This window comes from Pelodiscus sinensis, chromosome 2 (assembly GCF_052426305.1).
Source record: "Pelodiscus sinensis isolate ZL-2025 chromosome 2, ASM5242630v1, whole genome shotgun sequence".
In the NCBI taxonomy this organism is placed as follows: domain Eukaryota; kingdom Metazoa; phylum Chordata; order Testudines; family Trionychidae; genus Pelodiscus; species Pelodiscus sinensis.
The window spans coordinates 141,558,539-141,581,190 of NC_143053.1; positions in this window are offsets into that span (position 1 = coordinate 141,558,539).

The window sequence follows — 22,652 nt, forward strand, 5'->3', positions numbered from 1 at the left end:
TCCCTGCTTCATTTGCACTTTTGATATGTCTAATTTACATCCCTCTGCCGATAGAGGGGTATAGTTTAGATGTACCCTAACAGTTAAAGCACCTACCATGCTTCCCTCTGAGATGTGGTATATCAGGCTCATACCGGCACCTTTGGTATTGGAGTATATTGGGCTGCCCATAATTACAATATTTGGAAATCTGTATTATCCACTGTATGGTCTCCTTCTGCTTCCCTATGCATGCACAGGTGGAGCATCTTTTGTGGGTGCTTGGACTTGGAAGAGTTCTCCTGGTCTGCTCCCTGAATAGGACTGAGCCAGAAACATTCTAATTATGGGTGAGGTCTCAAACCCCTCACTTTTTCAGAATTATCAAACCGAACATTCAAAATCCAACAGTTAGACCTCCCCTCAACACACAAAATAGTCTTTTTACTTGCTTTCTGGGTTTTGTGCATTTAGAGGATATTTGGGCAAAGTTTCTCAGCTTTTCTCTGCAACCACCAAAGCCAGAAAGGTATTTTTTAAATCTTTTATTTATGAAAGCTGAAATTCTCACCAAATCAAATACCTTCAGAAGCTGCAGCTTTATTAAAAAAAAACCCCAACTATCATGAGTCTTTTGATACAATATCAACAGTTAGCAACACTATAAATCATGTCTAAATCTCTCTTCCTGGCACCCAAATATCCCTCTCACTCTGTGTCACTCCATCCCATATATAATGCCTTTCCTAAAGGTGCCTGAATGTTTAACACAATTTGCCTCAGAGGCGCGGCAGCTGCGGCTCTGCTCCCCGTGTCCCTGGTCTGCTGGGGGGTCTGGGGGGCAGCGCAGCTAGTGTGCTCCCCCCCCCCCAAGCAGACCAGGCTTTTGTTTTGGACTCTGGGGCAGAGCATCTGGGGCGCTGCCGATTGGTCCTGCAGCGCCCGCTCTGGGCACTACTGGACCAACCCGGCAGCACCCCAGCTGCTCTGCCCCAGGCGTCCTGATTCAGCCGCTGCTGGTCAGTTTCAGCAGCGGCTGAATCAGGACACCTGGGGCAGAGCAGATGGGGTGCTGCTGGGTTGCTCCAGTAGTGCTGAGGAGCGGCGCTACTGGAGCAACCCAGCAGCACCCCAGCTGCTCTGCCCCAGGCATCCCCAAGTCAGCTTCTGCTGAATCTGACCAGCGCTGACTAAAGGAAGCCCCAGGAAGAGTTGCTCTGCCCCGGGCTTCCTGGAATCAGCTGCTGATTAGTTTCAGCAGCAGCTGACTTGGGGACGCCTGGGGTTCTTAAGTTGATTCTTTATGTAAGTCAGAACTGGCGGTCAGTTTCAGCAGTGTCTGAATCTGGACGCCAGTTCCGACTTACATACAGATTCAACTTAAGAACAAACCTACAGTCCCTATCTTGTACGTAACCCGGGGACTGCCTGTAGTCTATATTGTCTCTCCAGGATAGCCACACAGAGCGAGTAATGTGACTGCTCAGTCAAGTGCCTGCCTGAATTCCACAGTGAATTCTAATGCTAATCAGCTATTTAATTACAGCTTTAAATTGCATCCTTTGGACCAAGGATGACTCATTTAAAATTCCGGATAGTTGCAGTGAAATGTACATTAGGGAGTTGATTAGGGCTGGCCCTGGGTGGCTGAACAAGGCTGAAGAGAATGGGAAGAGATTCCTTCCCACTGTGTTCGCCAGTACAAGGGCGCAAAGCATGTCTTCGAATTGCTAGACAATTAAGGGAGGGGGGAGAGTAGCAGGGCCTTCCAGAATGACATTCCCCAAGGTTACAGGAATAGGTATGCTGATTACCTCAGTCACCATCCCCTTCCACACCTACCTGTCACTTGGAAATGAATGCAGGGGGACTATTGCTAGGGCAGCCTTATAGCTTGTTTGGGAAAGGATCTGAAACAATTTTTTCTCAGCAAATGCAACCATTGCAAATGACTCTTGTCCATTGTGACCAAACCCTTATGGACAGGGCTGGCTTGAGGATTTGGGGGAAGGTAAGTAAGATCACTTTGTATTTAAAAAGTGAAAAAATTCACAACTCTGTAGCCTCTTGCTGCAGGAAACATGGCTTTTGCTGGGATCTGTGTATGGTTGCCAACATTTAGAAAAAAAACTTTCCAAGGATTTTTCAAACAAAAATAAATCTGGGGAAAATTAAGTTCCAGCTAATGTAAATTCTGGTGAATTTGAGCACTTACCATGCATGTAACAAAATAACTAACTAATCAGAGCAGGAACCCAGTGTGATGGGAAAGTTTTATTACTCCCCAGGTTAAGTGGCTTACCTAAGTCCAAAGAGGGAGTTACTGTAAGCATGTGTGAGTATGAGGATATAGAGTCTCATGCTCTACCACAGGCTTATTCCAAGTTTTGTGTTTATTCCAGTCCCTGCCTCACACTGTTGAGCTGTACTTGCTTGTTGAGAGAGATCACACTGGTTTCTCAGCAGAGGAGGCTGCTCCCCTGGAAGGGAGCTTGCAATGGCCTCCACCTCCCTAAATTTAAGTGTAGGCAGGTGTTGATTCTGAGATCCTCAGAAAAATCAGGGAACCTGTTACACTATTTCCCAACAGGCTACTGAGGGTTGGCTTTGTGACTAGTCTGTGATATTCAAGAAAAAATTCTAGGTTGTTTGCCTTGTGCACATGCCGTTTTTCAAGCAGTTCTAAGAAGAGTAAGCTCATACCTAGCTATCTTCCTAACTAACTCAGATGTTGCCATTCCTTGACACTAGAGTGGGACTAAATATAGACTAGATCCTGGTCTACATTAGGACTTTATTTCAAAATAACCCCCCTCCCTAGGTTGAATTTATAAGCGGATCATCCACACTGCCGTGCCCGTTATTTCGAAATAACAGACTGCAGAATTTGAAATCTGTTCTCCTGCTTTACATCAGGTGTAATGCTAATCATTATTTTAAAATAATGGTAGTGTGGACGCTCTAGTGCTGCTATTTTGAAATAATTACTCCCCAGAGTAATTCAAACTAATTACTCCCCAGTGCTTCCTGAGGCTCTAAGTAAGAGGTAGCTTGTCCACATTAATGGAGCCTGACTCAGACTAATTTCCAGGCTACCCTGTAGTGTGGACACATTAGTTCAATCTGTGTTAAATCTGGAATTATTAAATTGAATGTAGTAATATTGAAATATTTTCTTATTGTAGGCATGGCCTAGGTGTCTTGCCTTGGAGTGAAATAATGAAAAAGGAATGGTGTTGTTTCTGCACTGTGCATAGAGAATTAAGAAGTGATCTCTTGTAGTCTCTTGACCATAGTGATATGTTGAGATGGGTGGGCTCTGTGAGTGGTTGGTGATTTGTTGAGATTTTTGTCACCCACATTAGCAACATATATGCTGTAGAGATGTATATGTGTGTAAGCAGTATCTGAAGAAATGTATCCCTTACAGCTACCTGGAAGTGAGGAGAGTCCCTGGGTGTGTCTATGTAAATAAGTGTGTTCCTGCTTTGCTTAGATGTACTAGATATTCAGCAGCTGGAGTGGTATTTTGCTTATTGTAATCAACTTAATTTGTGATCCAACATCAGCTATGTTTGTACTAAATGCAGGGACAGCTAAAATATGGTTAGCAATGTATGTAGTTTTTGGGGGAATACAGAAAGTGTCCGTCTGCTATGTACATTGGACAAACATCTCAGACACTTCGCCAAAGGATTAATGCCCACAAAACAGATATAAGACAAGATCACAAAGAGAAAACAGTTTCTTGCCACTTTAACCAGAAAGGACACTCTCTCAATGACTTAGCCACCTGCATTCTGCTACAAAGACCTTTTACATCTGCACTTGAAAGGGAATCCTCTGAACTGTCATTCATGTTAAAATTCGACACTTGTCACCAAGGACTTAACAAGACTTTGAACTTTCTCACCCATTACCAAGACAGTTTCCCCAATTATCACCTGTAATACCATTAACTCACAAACATCCCACTCTCCCTACCTTTAATATCAGCAATTCACAGACACTTACCTTCCTTCCTCCCCCTTCCCACCCCCCCGCATCCCCCTTCTGTTCTGCAATGTGATTTGTCCTTTTCATATTTGTTCATTTTTTTAAATTGTATCCTTTGGTATATATGGTTGTGACTACTTTCTTCCACTATTTGATCTGAGGAAGTGGGTCTGGCCCACGAAAGCTCATCATCTAATAAACCATCTTGTTAGTCTTTAAAGTGCTACATTGTCCTGCATTTTGCTTCAACTACCCCAGACTAACACAACTTAAGAACCTGAGAGTTCCCTCTACGATTTTCCATTCATGAGCCAAGTGAGTTTTGTCTTATGCATCAATATTGAGGTCACGTGCTTGCTTAGATGTGTGCCACCGTGGCACCCACCAGTTTCTAACTAATTAATTATATAAAACCCACCCACCCTGAAAAACACCCATCTTGGCACCCAGTCTCACTCCCACCCACCCTCGCTCCCACCATTCCTGCATCCATGGGTTCCCCAACCCCTTCTTCCCCATCCTGTGCATGTGCACCCTTTATCACTAACCCTGCATTGTGCCCCCTTTGCCCCTAACTTCCGCACAGTGCCCTCTTCATCCCAACCCCTGCACTTTCCTCCCAGCTGTGCCCCCAAACCTCAAGCTGCACTTCCAGCATGTCCTGCCACACTGCCTCCCTGCCCAGCACCATCCACCTCGTTTGCCCAGCAACCCCCATGCCCAATTGCTCCTTACCCTCTGGCTATGGCACCCTAGGCAAGGGTGCAGTTTGCCCGGCCCTAAGGCCTGTCCTGCCACAGGGCAGTCACCAGCCATACGGCCCTGCTGGCCACCACCACGCAGCTCACCCTGACTGCAGCTCCAGCCCTGGCAAAGGACAGAAGCTAGGAACAGAGCCATATAGTGGCTGCCCAACTGCTCCTGAGTAGGGGTAGCCAACTGTCATGCGGCCGATGCCCCGCTCTGGAGCAGCTGAGCAGCCACTGCTGAGGAGATAGGCGGGGTTCAAAATCATTGTGTGTGCCCACTCAGGCACACACCTTAGAGGGAACTATGCTGCCCAATCTATTTACATAACCATAAGAACATCAGAATGGCCATACTGGGTCAGACCAAAGGTCCATCTACCCCAGTATCCCTATCTTCTGACAATAGCCAATGCCAGATGCCCCAGACGGAGTGAACAGAACAGGTAATCCTAATACGATGCCTCTCCTGTCATCCATTTCCAGGCTTTGACAAACAGAATCTAGGGACACCATTCTTACCATCCTCACTATTAGCCAGTAATGGACCTAACCTCCATGAATGCCTCTAGGGGTATGTCTACACTACCACCCTAGTTCGAACTAGGGTGGTAATGTAGGCAACCGGAGTTGCAAATGAAGCCCGGGATTTGAATTTCCCGGGCTTCATTTGCATAAAGCCGGGCGCCGCCATTTTTAAATGTCCACTAGTGCAGACTCCGTGCCGCACGGCTACACGTGGCATGGAGTCCGCACTAGCGGACATTTAAAAATGGCGGCGCCCGGCTTTATGCAAATGAAGCCCGGGAAATTCAAATCCCGGGCTTCATTTGCAATTGCGGTATGCCTACATTACCCTCCTATTTTGAAATAGGAGGGTAGTGCAGACATACCCTCTCTTCTTTCCCTAACCTATTTACTATTAACTATTTACATCAGGGGTGGGGACCTTTTTTTTGGGTCGGGGGCCACTGACCCACAGAAAAAAATCAACCAGGCAAGGGGCAGCAGAGGCTAGAGCACCAACGCGGGCTCTCCATATTCGGGGGGAGGAGACCTGAGCCCCAGAGACCAGATCCAGCAAGCCGTGGACCACATCTGGCCCCAGAGCGTAAGGTTCCCCACCCCTGATTTAGATAATATTCCTTGATACGCCTACAAATTTGACTACTGCTAGGTGGGCAACAGCGGCAGCCAGTGTGGCTGACGCGATAGCCATCTAAGCAGTTGGCCCCCACGCCAACTACTTGTCAGTCACTAGGGGGCCAAATAGAATTGCTGGATCCCTGGACAAGGTGTGTTTTGGGGGAAGAGGGAGCTCTACAGTCCCAGAAGGGGCAGGGCCTTGCGTGGAAAAAGCGGGACTGGAAGCAGCCAGCCCTCAGCGCTGCCCAGACTGTGCTGTGTCCCCCTCCCCCACTAAGAGTCCCTTAGTGCTGCCTGACATGCTCTGCCCAGGGCTCTGACAGCAATTGAAAGGGCCATTAAAGTAGCAGTAGCAGCAACCATAAAGCCCAGGCCCTTTCGAATCTCTGGATCCAAGGCAATTGCCCCTTTTGCCTGCTTTTTCCTCCCCTGCCCCACCCTTGGCAGCTCTGTGAGTCACATTGATCACTGCAGAAGTTATTGTTTGAACTTCATGAAAAACATGACTTCCACGACCTCCGTGACAGGCAGGGAGCACTATATTACACCCTCTACTGGCTGTTACGGAGCCCAAAATATTTGGCTATGCGTTCTTTGCTTCAGAAATATGATTTTTAGGTTTTCACAGATTCTGATATGTGACTCACATTGCTTTCCTAATTCTGATCAGATGATTATGTCACATCCTTCAATTCTGCTTTGCTTTTACACGGCCAATAGGACTCTCCAGCAACAAAGAATTTTGAAGTTGTAACGCATTGCCTTTGCTCAGCAGTATAATTTCCCTCTACTATGTAATGAAAATATTTCATTTGCACTTTGTGATCTGTATGGGATGATGCCAGATTCTCCTTGTACAGTTATTACATTTGATAGGATTTGAACAATTTTACAAAATATATTGCTTCATGGAAGTAAAATGGGCCATAAAACTACAGTATCTTCCGAGTTTGAAAGGTCTCTGTCCTCATACCAACTGCCCAGGTATTAAATGTCCTTTATTTTATGCTAAGAAACAACACACACAGCAAAACTTCTGGACGTATTCCACTGTGATTTATAAGTATTATGCTGACTCTGCAACCCTGATAGTAGCATTTCCCACATTTCACTGACAATCTGTATTTAACTGTAGTTTCTAAGGAAACTATCAACTGATATAAATCATTATAAGACTGTGGGCTAATCCATGTCAATGGTGCAATCTGGAGCAGATGTTCTGAAGCTTTGTAATTTTTCTAATAAAGGCTCATCTTCTTAGAAAGCTCACACACTTCCCTGGAAGTCTTTAAAGTATGTTTTAGGGATTAACATCATGATTATCTGCTTTAAGAAGTTTCTGAAAAGCTCAGTGCAACATTTTAAAATCAGGTGTCTTTACGTGGTGAAAAGTTCAGATATATGATTGCTATAACTCAGTGATGGAAAAAAATGTATCACAGTTAAACTTCCTTTGTGGTGTGTTGGCCCTTTGCAGAATGTTGAGCTGAGCTAAATTCAAACTTCTGAAAACCAGGAAATACCCATGAAATCTACATTCTGTCCTCCTTCAGCAATATCCCAATGTGCCCCTTTAATGGGGCAGACTCACCACCACAGCACCTCCTGGTGGTGGTTCTGAGAATTACTGCAATTCAGCTCCTGTGCACTCTCTCCAGGCTATGTTTCACCCATTGTCTCTTCTGCTGTCTCCATCTTCTTCAGAATCTTGGATCTGCATCTCTCCCAGACCATGGCATTCTCTTCAGCATTCAGTCCTCTACCTGTGCCCCAATTGCATTCCCTACACTAGGGAACCTGCAGTTCTCAGTCATTGGAAGGGGGGTTGTACAGGTAAAAACAAGTATTCTACAGGTAAAAACATTTGGATTAAAAATGTCAGTGTCCAGGATGTTCAGCAGGACAATAGCACTAGCACATTCCTTTGAACTATCCGGCAAGCATAGAGTAAGAGCACTGAAACACTCTCATGAGTTTTTTCTTCACTGATTCGTATAACCTGCAATCCTTCCAAACTGCACATCCATGCAAACAAAGAATATGTTCTTCAATATTGTTCATAATTTGGGTCAAAATCTTGATGGAGGCCATTTTTTACCTGTTACTGCAATAGTTTGAACTCAAGCTCGGGGTGAGGGGGGGGAACCCCACAAAACCCATCAAACTAGAAACTTTTGGAAAATTTGATTTTTTTTAATTTATTTTTTTAGGATTTTTATATCCACAACTTCTACCTCAAATTACTATAAATTTGTGCCACTAATCTTGCACCCTCCTGAGGCACACAAAGGAATCCTACTAAGCGTATCACTTTCAAGGATTTTGAAAGGTCAACCTTTAAACAGAAGTTGTGAATCTATCTTATTATAGTGGTGTTCCTATACTATGGTAATCTGCAGGTAAGGTGGTACAAGGCCTCATCCTATTCCTTCTGAAGTAAAAGGCAAACCCCCCTTTAACTTCAGGTGGGAGGTGGAATATTAACATATTAACAAACAATGAACTACCAACAGCTTTAATCATCTCATCAACTGATGTGGGATCATGAATTAAAATCTCAAGAAATGTATTTCACAATGTGTTTGTTGTGTGAAATATTTTGCTGGCTATTCAGAGAAACTGAGAAATTGGGGGTGGACGTAGTAGGAGGGAAGGTGTTATGCAAACATCTAATATATAAGATGTTCACTACAAAAGAAGAGCAATGAAGGTTCACTCTCCCTTGCCCATTTAGTCTTTGGCCTCTCTAAACATGTTGTCAACAAAGGCCAATTACTGTCTAACGTGGTATTGTGGAAATTTGTTCATTTTAAAAACTACATCCAGACGTCAAACACTACCAGACATCAATGTGAATTGCCTTTCAATATCCACTGACTTGGGCTGAATTCAAACAGTGTTCTGGAAATGAAAAGTTCCAAAACCTTTGAACTATCCAATTCTACCGTATGTATTATAGTGTTCAGTTAGTGGTGAATACTGCAGTAATGGTGACAAACCAGTTTTAGTTATATTTTCATTGATTGTAGCTGTCCGTAATATTCTTTCTGGGACTGAAATCTTCCTTTAATTTCAGATAGACAATTTGAGAAAAATCCATTTATATGATTTATAAGTTATGGAAAGCTGGAAAAAAAACAAACAAAACCTCTTTCTAAAGTAGAAAAATGCATTATTTTTCATACAGGGTGTGTCTAGATTACAGGGTTTTGTTTTTTTTTTAAATGGACTTTTTTTGAAAAAACTGTACCTGTGTCTAGACTACCGCCACGTTCTGTTGACAGTAAATTGAAAGAACACGGTGGTTTTGTCAACAGTGGTAAACCTCATTTTATGAGGAATAACGCCTTTTTTCGAAAGTCTTCTTTTGAAAACAGGTGCTATTACATGAAAACAGGGCTTTTTCGAAAGAGAGCATCTAGACTTTCTTTCAAAGAAGCGAGCTGCTTTTTTGAAAAATCTTCTTGTTGTTTAGACATTCTTTTTCGAAAGAGGCTTGCAGTCTAGATGTAGCCACAGATATCTGAAAATGGATGATCTTTGAAACTTACTGGCATGAAAATGGAGTAAGGTCTAGATCTTATATAACTTCATCTAACTTTAACTATACTGATATTGTAAATGCAGCGTAATTGTTATGTGAGGAAAAGCCCTCAAAAGGACAGATTCTGATACATTTACTTACCTAAAGCCTCATCCAGAGTCCAGTGCAGTCAATGGAAAGATTCCCTTTGATTTCAGTAGGTTTTGGCTTAGCTCTTTAAAGTAAAGTAGTACGTTATTGTTTTGAAAGCAGCTCTATTGATTTCAGTGGGTTATTTAGAGAGTGTCCTGTTACTCTAGGTAAGAATGACAAAATCTGTTTATTAGCAAAAAAATATATTTGGAATCCTAAATTACATTTCCCTGGGCCTCCTTGATAATCCATGTTCACTGCAACACCTAAGAAGTAATATGTTATTAGGTAAATAAAGATTTAATCATAATGCTAATGAATAATAAGAAAAAATTAAGACTGGACATTCACCCTTTGGTATACTTGACTTTTGAGATTTTAATAATACAGTGTTAACTTTGTCATAACATAGCTTTCTAAATGTAGTTCATATGTATTTATATTAGATAAGTGTGGTCCAATCGTCCAACAACACCCCCCATCCATTCTCCACATACAATGAGAGTGAACATGTCAGAAAAAATCTGCATTCGAGGTTTAGTGTTGCTAGTTTGTTCTAAATAAATTTCTATACAAGTCTGTTCAGTGTGATTGGAACATTTGCCACATTTGCAGACCTAGTGCAGTGTGTAAATCTGATTTCTGATGGGCTCTCTTCAGAGAATTCTAGATATTTGACTTTGAAGTGAAGATTGTGAGTTTCTGTGGTGTATCTGATTTGCCTTTGTGTCCCTACAAAAGCATGTAATAATATTCATTCATGCTAGATTAATGGCTTGATTTGTTTTATTGTGCAGAAAATCTGAGAAATAGTAGGCAATGTCTTGGGCTACTGGTATTCATTTCAATTAGCTCTGCCATGAATGTCTCAGTGGTTTTATTGCACAAACCAAAATCACCTCTTTCCAGGCCTCCACCCACAAAAAGAAAGACTGTATTTGTTTTAGTGAAACCTTCAGTATTTTCCAGGTATTATGATAGTGTTTTTCTGATACAGGAAATATAGGAGTCAGTTTAGTGTTCTTTCCTCAGGTAAAAGTTCCAGTGAAAGGAAATTCAGTGGGCAGTCTGCCCGACTAAGGACTGCAAGACTGGACTTGCTGATAAGTGCTGTGGCTAATGACATGCGTGATGAGTTCTATAACCAGTCTCCTGTTAGCTCTAGCACTAGTGTTAATTAAGTATGTGTAAAATGATGTAAATGATTGTTGGGCTGTAGGAGTAAACATAAATAGGGTTTCTGAGCCTTTACTGCTGTGGTTGCCCTGCTCTTATTTTCAGGCATGGTCAGAAAGTGAAAATTGGGATAAAGGAAAATACATTTCAGCCTTGCTATAAGAAATACCCAGGGATATTGCTGTCACTGCCTTAGGTGGCATTCTTTGAGTGAGCTAATCTTCAGGTTTGAAATATCTAGACTTCCTACAACTAGATTCCTATAATTCAGTGTTGCCAAGATCAATTTGGCCTTCATTCTTCCAAAGGGGATTAAATGGATTTCCTATGCTTTGTTATGTGTAGCTCTTTCCAACAAAATGTTAAAAACCAAGCTCCTATCAGCCTACAATAGGGGTTTCCTCCTGTGTTCTGGCCAAACCTGCCTTTCTCCTTATTGTGTGCACAGTACTATGTGCCAGCTTTTCTGGTAGATGCCAACCTCAGTCTCAGAGGCTGTTAGATTACAGTGACAAGTGAAGTGACTCTGGATAGACCCGTATTTCAAGCCAATCTGTCATCCATTGCTCATGGAAGGACAATTCATGTGAGTGAAGACTGATAATATGATTAAGGCTGCAGGATCACACCTCTAAAATTGTAAAATGCTTTGAGACCCTTCAAGAAGAAATATGCTGCATTCAGGATTTTCTTTTGCTCTGTGTGGCTGTAAAATAAAATTCCCGATTGATTCTTTTTTTTTTAATGATGTATATTTAATTTCTGCCTATAGATTTGGTTCTCCAGGGAATCATTCTGGCTTTGGTTGTTCCCCCATATGGTGAAAGCTGAATGCTATCTGGACAACAAAGGAGATAAATATTAATATTGATGAGGATTCAACTTCTGCCTTCTGCTAAGCCATTTCTTTTGTAATGATTTAATAAGACCAGCCAAGTGCTGCTAACTAGTGATGTGAGTATGGCTGCACACAATCATCACTATTATAGTCAAGCTTTTAATTTCTAATTATTTAGAGACATTTAGTCAGGGGCAGAATTCTTAAAAAAAAACCTGAGGACCTTCAAGCCCTACCAGCAGCAGGAAGAGTTGGACGTATAATAAAAAGGAAAATGGTTATTTCTAAAGAATCACTGGACAACAAAGGACTTAGTTATTTACCAGCCATATGATGGGGAAAATGGCATTTACTATGGGAGAGTAGCTCTCACAAGTCTTTTATAATTATGCAGATTCTCAGTAATACTTTTTTATTTTTCTGATAGTAAAGAAGGTCTTTTCAAAGCTTCACAGAAGAATCTGAATGCAAGATTTAGAGGTTTTCTCTTGGCAGACATTGCTATTTATTCCAATCGATTATGGAAAATTTTATATTTTTCACAACTCTGCCCTGAGGAGTGAACTTACTAGAGGGTCCCAAAATATTGTACTTAAAATTCTTATCCTGAAACAAAAAATATGAATAATTCACAAAATAAATGGCAAAAGAAGGCAGTATGAATGGTTAACGGTGAGCAGTGGCCAAAGCAATTAAAACAAGCATGCCCATCTATCTTGCTACCCATGGCTTGCCTCTAATAAATCAACACATATGTCATTGGCATAGGAGGCTGCAATCAGATATATTTATAAAAAAACACTTTTACATAAAAAATGCTGAGCAAAGAACAGACTGAAGGCAAGATATGAATGGGACCTCTTCAGTAAGGGTACGTCTACACTTGCCCCTACTTCGAAGTAGGGAGGCAAATGAAGGTGACCAAAGTTGCAAATCAAGTCCTGTGGCACCTTAAGGCACGTCTACACAGCAAGGCAAAAGCCAAATTAAGATACATCTTCAGCAACGTCAATTCTATGGCTGAAGTCCAAGTAACTTTACTTGGCTTTTGGTGCTGTCTACACAGTAGGAAGTCCAAGGTAGAACACTCTTCCTTTGACTTTCCTTACTCCTCATGAGGGTTACAGAAGACAGCGTAAGAAGCCTATTATTTCGAAATTATTTGCTGAGTAGATGCACACTGTTATTTTGAAATAAAGTCAGTTATTCCAAAGCTGCTGTATAGATTTATTTGGTCATAAGCTTTTGTGGGTAAAAACCATTTAGTCAGATTGGACTCCTTGTTTTTGCAGATATAAACTAACATGGCTACCCCTCTGAGAAATGTTTTAAGAACGAGTCATACTGAAGTTCATAATTTAATCAATAGCTGAAACTATCAAACACGTAAAACACATAACACATACACAATTTATTTCAGCATTTGTGATGTTAAAAATACATTAACATCTGGTGAGACTATTCTGTAGAGTATAAAACTCTCTTAGTCCTGCTTTATGTGAAATCATAAGGAGACTTCATACTTCTTTCTTCTATCTGAAGCCAAAAAGAGAAGTGTAAATAATGTTATTGTTGTCTTATATTTCAAGCAATCTTTCTCGTGTTCACACTCTTAGACTGCATTGACAGATACGCATATGCTTAACTAAAAAGGCCACTAGAACATTACAGTTCAAACTAGGAACTGGAGGGGAAAATGAGAAGTCAGTCAGTTTATAATTTAAAGTAAACCAAATATTCATAAATGCCAAGGTCAGAAGGGGCTATTATGATTATCTAGTCTGACTTCCTGTATAACACCTATCATAAAATATCCTCAATATAACTCCTAAAGCATAGCTTTTAAAAAAAAATCCAATCTTGATTTAAAAATTGACAGAGATGGGGAATCTACCTCATCCCTTGGCAAACTGTTCCAAAAGTTCATTACTCTCACCATGAAAAATGTATACCTTCTTTCTAGTCTGAATTTCTCCAGCTTCAACTTCCAGCCTTGAGATTGTGTTATACTTGTTTCTGTATGAGCCCTGTAATGGGGCAGTCATCCCACTCCAGGGAAATAAAGGTTAAGCTCAGCCCTGAGAGAGAGATGGGACTGTGGACCAATCAGAAAAGGTCTAAAGACAGCCAATCAGAGGCTGGATAGGCTCTATAAGAAGAGTTCCTGGAGAGAAGGATCACACACACTCTTGCTCCAGCTGCGGAGCAGGAAGGACCTGTCTGCCTGAAAAGCTAGAGAGGGTACCTGATGCAGAGCAGTGCTGGGGAAAAGGCAGGCGAGCTGGAAAGCTATAGCCAGGCAACTTCCCAGACTGAGGCCTTTCTTTCAAGGTCTGAGGGGTATTAGGCTGCAGGAAGGCAGTAAGTCCACACCAATGGTAGTATGGCAGTATTTCAGATTGCAGTTTGCCTTTGAGGCAAGGGCTAAGTGATGACTGGCAATGAGTCACTGAGGCAAGGTGGGTATAGTGGGTTGGGGTTCCCTGGACGGGAAGGACCCCAGGGTATAGGGCACTGCTGAGGGGCAGTATCTCAGTGGAAGGGGCATTGTGGACTGGAAGGGACATGGGGCCTGAAGTGGAGAATAACACAGGTAACCAAAGGTGAGACACCAGCCAACAGGAGGTGCTCTAAAGCTGGAAGAGCTAATTCTCAGATAGACCAGCAGAAGGTGCTGTTCCTGTAAGTCCTTGGACCATTACAAGCCCATTATAAAACATTTGTTCCTTGGGTAGCAAATCACTGTAATCAAGTCATCCCTTCTCTTTGTTAAACTAAATAGATAGAGCTCCTTGCATCTATCACTGTAAGGCTTTTTTTCTAATCCATTCTTGTGGCTTTTCTCTGAACCCTCCCCAATTTATCAATATCCTTCTTGAAATGAGGACAGCAGAATTGAATATTCAAGCAGCAGTCACACTAATGCCAAATTGGCAAAATAACCTCTTAGTCCTACTCAAGATTCCATCTAAGGGCAGAATTAGGCCTTTTGGCCTCACCATCACACTGGGAGCTTGTGTTCAGCTGATTATCGAGCATTACACCCACATTCTTTCACAGTCACTGCTTCCAGGATAGTGTCCCCCATCCAGTAAGTACTGCCTACATCCTGTGTTTCTAGATGCATACATTTACATTTAGCCACATTAAAACATGCATTTTTATGCATGCCAATTTTACCAAGTATACAAATTGGTCTGAATCAGTAACCTGTCCTTTTTGTTATTTACCACTGCTTCAATTTTTGTGTTATCTTCAAACTTTATCAATGATTATGTTATAAAGCATCCACTCAATGAAGAGTCTTATGTTTTGAGACCTATCAGTTAGCTGGTTTTTAATCCATTGAATGCCAAGGAGTAATGGGCTTAAAGTGCAGCAAGGGAGGTTTAGATTGGACATTAGGAAAAAATTCCTAACTGTCAGGGTGGTCAAATATTGGAATAAATTGCCAAGGGAGGTGGTGGAATCTCCCTCTCTGGAGATATTTAAGAACAGGTTAGATAGACATCTGTCAGAGATGGTGTAGACGGAGCTTGGTCCTGCCTTGAGGGCGGGGGGCTGGACTCGATGACCTCTCGAGGTCCCTTCCAGTCCTATGATTCTATGATTCTATGAATGTGTATCACTTTAATTCTATATCATTCTAGTTTTTAATGAACATGTGCAGTAGCAAATCATGCATCTTTTAGAAGTCTAAATATATTATGTGAACATTCTTATCTTCATCAACCAATGTGTAATATTAAGGAAAAAAAGATAAGTTAGTTTGACAGCATCAGTTTTCCATAAAATCATGTTGATTTGCATTGATGACCCTCCTTTGTTTCTTTATTAATCAAGTCTCTTCATTATCTTCCTGGATTTAATATTAGCCAGACAGGCCTATAATTATCCAGGTTATCCCATTTACCCTTTTTAAAAATTAGCACATTGCATATCTTCCAGTCTTCTGAAATGTCCCAAGTGCTCCAAGACTGATTAAAAAAATCAGCATTAATGATCCAGTGAGCTCCTCTGGACCGCTTTTTTAAAACTCTTATATGTATGTTATCTGGACCTACTGACTTAAAAATGTCTAACTTTAGTCGCTCCCATTCAACATCTTTCAGAAAGATACTAGTGCAGTGGTCCCCAACCTTTTGAGGTTGTCGGGCGCCAGGGGGCGTGGCCGTTTGCCCGCCGGGCGCCAGGGGGTGGGGACACTAGCGCCCAGGGGCGGGCCCCCCCTTGCTGCATGCCCGGGGGCGGGCCGCCCCCTTGCCGCGCGCCCGGGGGCGGGCCCCCCCAGCTGCGTGCCCGGGGGCGGGGCCCCCCATAGCCGCATGCCCGGGGGCAGAGCCCCCTCCAAGGGCCACGTGCCCAGGGCCGGCGCTCCCGCCGAGTGCCGCGCGCCCGGAGCCGGCGCTCCCCCCACCGCGCGCCCAGGGCCGGCGCTCCCCCCCGCCGAGTGCCCGGGGCCGGCGCTCCCCCCCGCCGCGTGCCTGGGGCCGGCGCCCACCCCCGCCGAGTGCCACGCGCCTGGCGCTCCCCCCCGCCAAGCGCGCTTCCCCCGCAAGCGCCCGTGTGCCATGTGCCCGGGGCCAGGCCAGCCCCGGGCACCTGGCGGGCGCATTGAAATGCCCCCGCGGGCGCCATGGCGCCCGCGGGCACCGTGTTGGGGACCACGGTACTAGTGGAATAGAAAGTGTTATCATCAGCATATAATTTAACTATATTATCTGGCTTTCCTCCAAATACAGAACAGAAATGCATTGAATATTTCTGCCTTTCCTACATTTCTGCTAATAAGTGTACTGTTTCCATTTAGTAATGGACCAGAATCATTGTTAGGATTATTTTTGTTCCTAATCTAATTTTGAAAAGTTCTTATTGTCCTTAATTTTTCTGGACCTAGATTTTTTCCCCTTGTGTCTCTTTGCCTATTTTATAGTTTGTCTACACTAACTGCTGATTTATATTAATTACCATAAACTTTCAGCCAATTAAACAGTCTTGTAATCCTTTTTTGCCTACTCTGAACTTGAAAATGGGTTGTCCTAAAACTTTTGAATGGGTTTTGTATATTATTTTGAATGAGAACTGAAGAAAAGAACTTTTGATAAATTTCACAAAAGCATAACCATGTTGTATAGGCATAATCCTGGTTTGTCACTATAGGGTTTCTGTATTCTAAGTAGAAGAGTAGAATCTCAGTACATGGAGAGTGTGCTGCAACTTCTCTGGTGTGATCTCCATTTCTGATCTTTCTCAACCATTGCAATCAAGCACTGTTAGCCCATGTACTCTACCAATACCGATTTAGAAACATGGTGGGGTAATGCACCAGAGAGCTATTTGATTTCCAAAGCACACTAATATATTATGCACTAATTGATCCGTGTAGACCCTGGTGGTGCTTACTAATGGTTACCTAGCATACTTTACCTATTTGAAAAAGCACCACATTAAAGCACACGAGACAGCTTTTAGAGCAGATCAGCAGGGTCTGTAGGGAACAACTGACAGACAACACATTTAGTACTCTTTAGAAATTACTCTATTGGCCACATCACCCTACTGTGTAAACATGCTCATAACTACATCTACTTCAGTGTCAAGCACACTGACAAAACCAAAAATATCTGCACAACCATTTGATCTCTGCCCATGACCAGAAAGCAATTAATGACCCACAAAACAACTCCAGTCTTTGACACATACTCCAGCCTAAAACATCTAAGATGGTTAAGCAGACCTAAAAATCTGAGGAAATATGCTTGACAACATTTTCACTACAGCCTTCTCAGTAACCTTCCTGACTTAAGGAAAATTTGTGATTTTTTTTTTTTTTTTTTTTTTTTTGTCATTGAGTGGTTTATTCAGCCAGCCTATAAGTGTCTACATCCGAATGGGTCTTGCATTCTTTCAGAGAATGAGCACTGACATCTCTAACACCATGGCAAAGTGGCAACTGGTTAACACATACACATTTATCTGAAGACTATTCTGGAATTCTCACTTTTGATAAATACATTCACATATAATCAATTTTGAAGTAAGAAACAATGCATTTAATCAAATACAGCCAGAAAGGCCACACTAGCTGACAGGCCAACAGTCTGCTCATGACAAACTGAATATCTGTCAATAGACAAGGAGGATAACAATGGCTTTGCAGGTCTCAATAATACATACAACTTACAGGCTTCATTCATGATCACGTTATGAAGAGTTATAATCCTCAAACTGTATTCTTAGTAAGGTATGGTTTCTCTCAACAAACATTCCATACGCTTGCAATCTCATTCAGAGTGAAATTACACATTGTAACCCGATTAAGTTAAAATTCATGATGCTTCATAGCACTAGCTGACCAGACAGGACTAAAGAGCTGTGTGATTTGACTAGTGATTGAGCTGAATCAGTACAATTTTGGCTTAGCTGGAAAGATAAACTAAAAAAAATACAGCTTGTGAAAGCATAGTATTAGTGTGGCAGTGACAGCTACTGTATATAAATCTGTAAATTAGAGCTCTCACAAACAAAGCTATTAACCAGGAAGATAAATTGATTTCTAATACATTTCCAGCTTGTCTGGACAGAATACATTGGGAAATCAGTTCTTGTAAGTAGAAGGTTGAAAGATATGGATTAAAATACGGGAACTGGTTATTGCAGTGACTGTAAGTATAAATGGAAAAGGGTTGTTATGTAATCAAAATAAGAAAGTAGTCAATAGTAAATAAGTACCATACATTATACTTGAAATCCTTTATATTCATACTGAATTCTCTAAACTGTGTGATAGATTAATGCTGAGACCTTTGTACAAACTCCTGCTTTGTATGTGTTCTAAAGAGTCTTCAAAGTCTCAATGCGTGGATGAGACGATGGCATAGGGAAGAGGGATTTGGATTTATTAGGAACTGGGGACACTTTTGGGAGAGGGGGAGCCTATACAGGAAGGATGGGCTCCACCTAAACCAGGGTAGAACCAGACTGCTGGCACTAAACATTAAAAAGGCCGTAGAGCAGTTTTTAAATTAAGAGATGGGGGAAAGCCGATTGGTGCGGAGATGTACATAAATCAGATGGAGACTTCTCTTAGAGGAGAATCCATTGATAGAGATTCTCTAAGCTGTAGTCATAAAGAGAGGAGGGGAAAGGACAAACCATGGACCAGAGCAGACAAACAACTGCATATAAAGGAATCCAATGCATCAGGGAAGGGCAGACAAATAAGCAGTGGCAAATTTTTAAAGTGCTTCTACACAAATGCTAGGAGTCTGACTAATAAGATGGGTGAACTAGAGTACCTCATATTAAAAGAGGAGATTGACATAATAGGCATCACTGAAACCTGGTGGAATGAGGAAAATATGTGACACACAATCATACCAGGATATAAAATATATCAAAAGGATAGAGCAGACTAGGTGGGTGGCGGAGTGGCACTGTATGTGAAAGAGAATGTAGAATCAAATGAAATAAAAATATTAAATGAATCAACATGTTCAATAGAATCGCTATGGATAGTAATTCCATGCTCCAATAATTAGAAATTAGCAGTAGGGATATATTATCGACCACCTGACCAGAACAGCGAGACTAACATTGAAATGCTGAGGGAAATTAGAGAGGCTACCAAAATAAAGAACACTATAATAATGGGGGATTTTAATTATCCCCATATTGACTGGATACGTGTCACCTCAGGAAGAGAAGCAGAGAGAAAATTTCTCAATGGCTTAAATGACTGCTTCTTGGAGCAGCTGGTACAGGAACCCACAAGGGGAGAGGCAATTCTTGATTTAGTCCTGAGTGGAGCGTAGGATCAAGTACAGGACATAATTGTTACAGGACCGGTTGGGAATAGTGACCATAATATAATAATATTTAACATTCCTGTGGTGGGAAGAATACCTCAGAAGTCCAGCACTCTGGCATTTAATTTCAAAAAGAGGAATTACACAAAAATGAGGAGGTTAGTTAAACAGAAATTAAAAGGCACAGTGACTAGAGGCAAATCCCTGCAAGCTGCATGGAAACTTTTTAAAGACACCATAATAGAGGCCCAACTTAAATGTATACCCCAAATTAAAAAACATAGCAAGAGACCTAAAAAAGAGCCACCGTGGCTTAACCACCATGTAAAAGAAGCAGCGAGGGACAAAAAGGCATCTTTTAAGAAGTTGAAGTCCAATCATAGTGAGATAAATAAAAAGGAACGTAAACACCATTAAATCAAGTTTAAAAATGTAATAAGAAAAGCAAAAAAAGATTTTGAGGAAAGCTAGCCAAAAACTCAAAAATAAATAGCAAAGTGTTTTTTGAAGCAGGAAGCCTGCTAAAAAACCAGCAGGTCCCCTAAACGATTGAGATATAAAAGGAGCAATCAAGGACGATAAAGCCATTGCGGAGAAACTAAATGATTTCTTTGCTTCAGTCTTCACGGCCGAGGACGTTAGGGAGATTCCCAAATCTACACTGTCCTTTGTGGATGATGAATCTGAGGAACTGTCCCAGATTGAAGGGTCTGGGAGGAGGTTAGGAGGTCTGATTAGAGGAGGTTTTGGAACAAATAGAATAACTTAATGTTAACAAATCTCCGGGACCGGATGGCATTCATCCAAGGGTTCTACAAAAACTCAAATGGGAAATTGCACGTAGAAGAACATAATTTGTTGGGCAAAAGTCAACATGGTTCCTGTAAAGGGAAATCATGTCTTACTAATCTATTAGAGTTCCTTGAAGGGGTTAACAAACATGCAGTGGTGTCTGCAGTTCTTCCCTCTGCAGGGGTTTATTCTCCAGTACCCATACTGGACACTGTTATAGTATACTTAGATTTTCAGAAAGCCTTTGACAAGGTCCCTCACCAAAGGTTCTTGTGTAAATTACATTGCCATGGGATAAGAGGGAAGGTCCTTTCATGGATTGAGAACTGGTTAAAAGACAGGAAACAAAGGGTAGGAATAAATGGTAAATTTTCAGAATGGAGAGGGGTAACTAGTGGTGTCCCCCAAGGTCAGTCCGGGGACCAATCCTGTTCAACTTATTCATAAATGATCTGGAGAAAGGGGTAAGCAGTGAGATGGTAAAGTTTGTGGATGATACCAAACTGTTTAGGATAGTCAAGACAGAAGCAGACTGTGAGGGACTCCAAAAAGATCTCACCAAACTGAGTGACTAGGCAACAAAATAGCAAATGAAATTTAATGTGGATAAGTATAAAGTAATGCACATTGGGAAAAATAACCTCAACTATACATAAGTTTGATAGGGGTTAATTTGGCTATGACAAATCAGTAAAGAGATCTTGGAGTTATCATGGATAGTTCTCTGAAAACTTCCACACAGTGCTCAGCGGCAGTCAAAAAGGCAAATAGGATGCTAGGAATTATTAAGAAAGGGATAAAAAGTAAGACACAGAATATCTTACTGCCCCTGTATAAAACTATGGTACGCCCACATCTTGAATACTGTGTACAGATGTGGTCTCCTCACCTCAAAAAAGGTATTTTGGCCTTGGAAAGGGCTCAGAAAAGGGCAACTAAAATGATCAGGGGGTTGGAACGGGTCCCATATGAAGAGAGGTTAAAACGACTGGGACTTTTCAGTTTAGAAAAGAGGAGACTGAGGGGGGGATATGATAGAGGTATATAAAATCATGAGTGCTGTGGAGAGGGCGAATAAAGAAAAGTTATTTATTAGTTCCCATAAAAGAAGAACTAGAGGACACCAAAGGTACATCTAAACTACATGCCTCCGTCGACGGAGGCATGTAGATTAGACAGATCGGCAGAGGGAAATGAAGCCGCGATTAAAATAATCATGGCTTCATTTAAATTTAAATGGCTGCCCCGCCCTGCCGATCAGCTGTTTGTCGGCAGAGCGGGGCTGTCTGGACGCGCCGCGTCGACAAAGAAGCCTTTCTTGATCGGCACAGGTAAACCTGGTTTCACGAGGCATACCTGTGCCGATCAAGAAAGGCTTCTTTGTCGATACGGCGCGTCCAGACTGCCCCGATCTGCCACCAAACAGCTGATCGGCAGAGCGGGGCAGCCATTTAAATTTAAATGAAGCCGCGATTATTTTAATCGCGGCTTCATTTCCCTCTGTCGATCTGTCTAATCTACATGCCTCCGTCGACGGAGGCATGTAGTCTAGACACACCCCAAATTAAGTTAATGGGTAGCAGGTTTAAAACTAATGAAAGAAAGTTCTTCTTCACACAGTGTGTAGTCAACCTGTGGAACTCCTTGCCAGAGGAGACTGTGAAGACTAGGACTATAACAGAGTTTAAAGAGAAGCTAGATATTTTCATGGAGGTTAGGTCCATAAAAGGCTATTAGCCAGGGGATAGAAATGGTGTCCCTGGCCTCTGTTTGTCAGAGGCTGGAGAAGGATGGCAGGAGACAAATCTCTTAATCATTGTCTTCGGTCCACCATCTCTGGGGCACCTGGTGTTGGCCACTGTTGGCAGACAGGATACTGGGCTAGATGGACCTTTGGTCTGACCCAGTACGGCCGTTCTTATGTTATGTAAGAACACAACCTTCTGCAAAACTAAGATAAGAAGCTTGTAAAATAATGCAACAGCTTCCAGGTGTTGTGTTGTACCTGGACACTACATTATACATTGAGCTACATGAGAGAAAATCTATAAGACAGAGGTGGACAACTTGCGGCCCATTGTGGTTTTATGTGTGGCCTGTGAGACATCTTGTTTGCCACTGCCCACATGCAGGGTTGCCAGATTCTGCTGGTTTCCATCTGTGTAGTTTTTTTTCCTCAGCAGTACTACTAAAGTGACATGCACATAAAACAAGGGTATGTAAAGTAAGGTGTGTGCTGATTTCTAAAACATTGATTGTGAGAACCATGTGCTCCTTCTGCATCCAATCAAAGCACTGCTACGGTTCAATCAACACACTCTGCAAATTCCAAGTACACAAGCATAGTCAGCAATACTACCTTATCCTAGGAGACCATCTTAGTTACAACAACCTTGTAGACACTGAGATGAAGGAGGGCCACTCATGTGGCCACTCACTAGTCTAAGTTGCCCATCACTGCTGTACAGTGTATATTGTTGGCCAATGTTAATAGT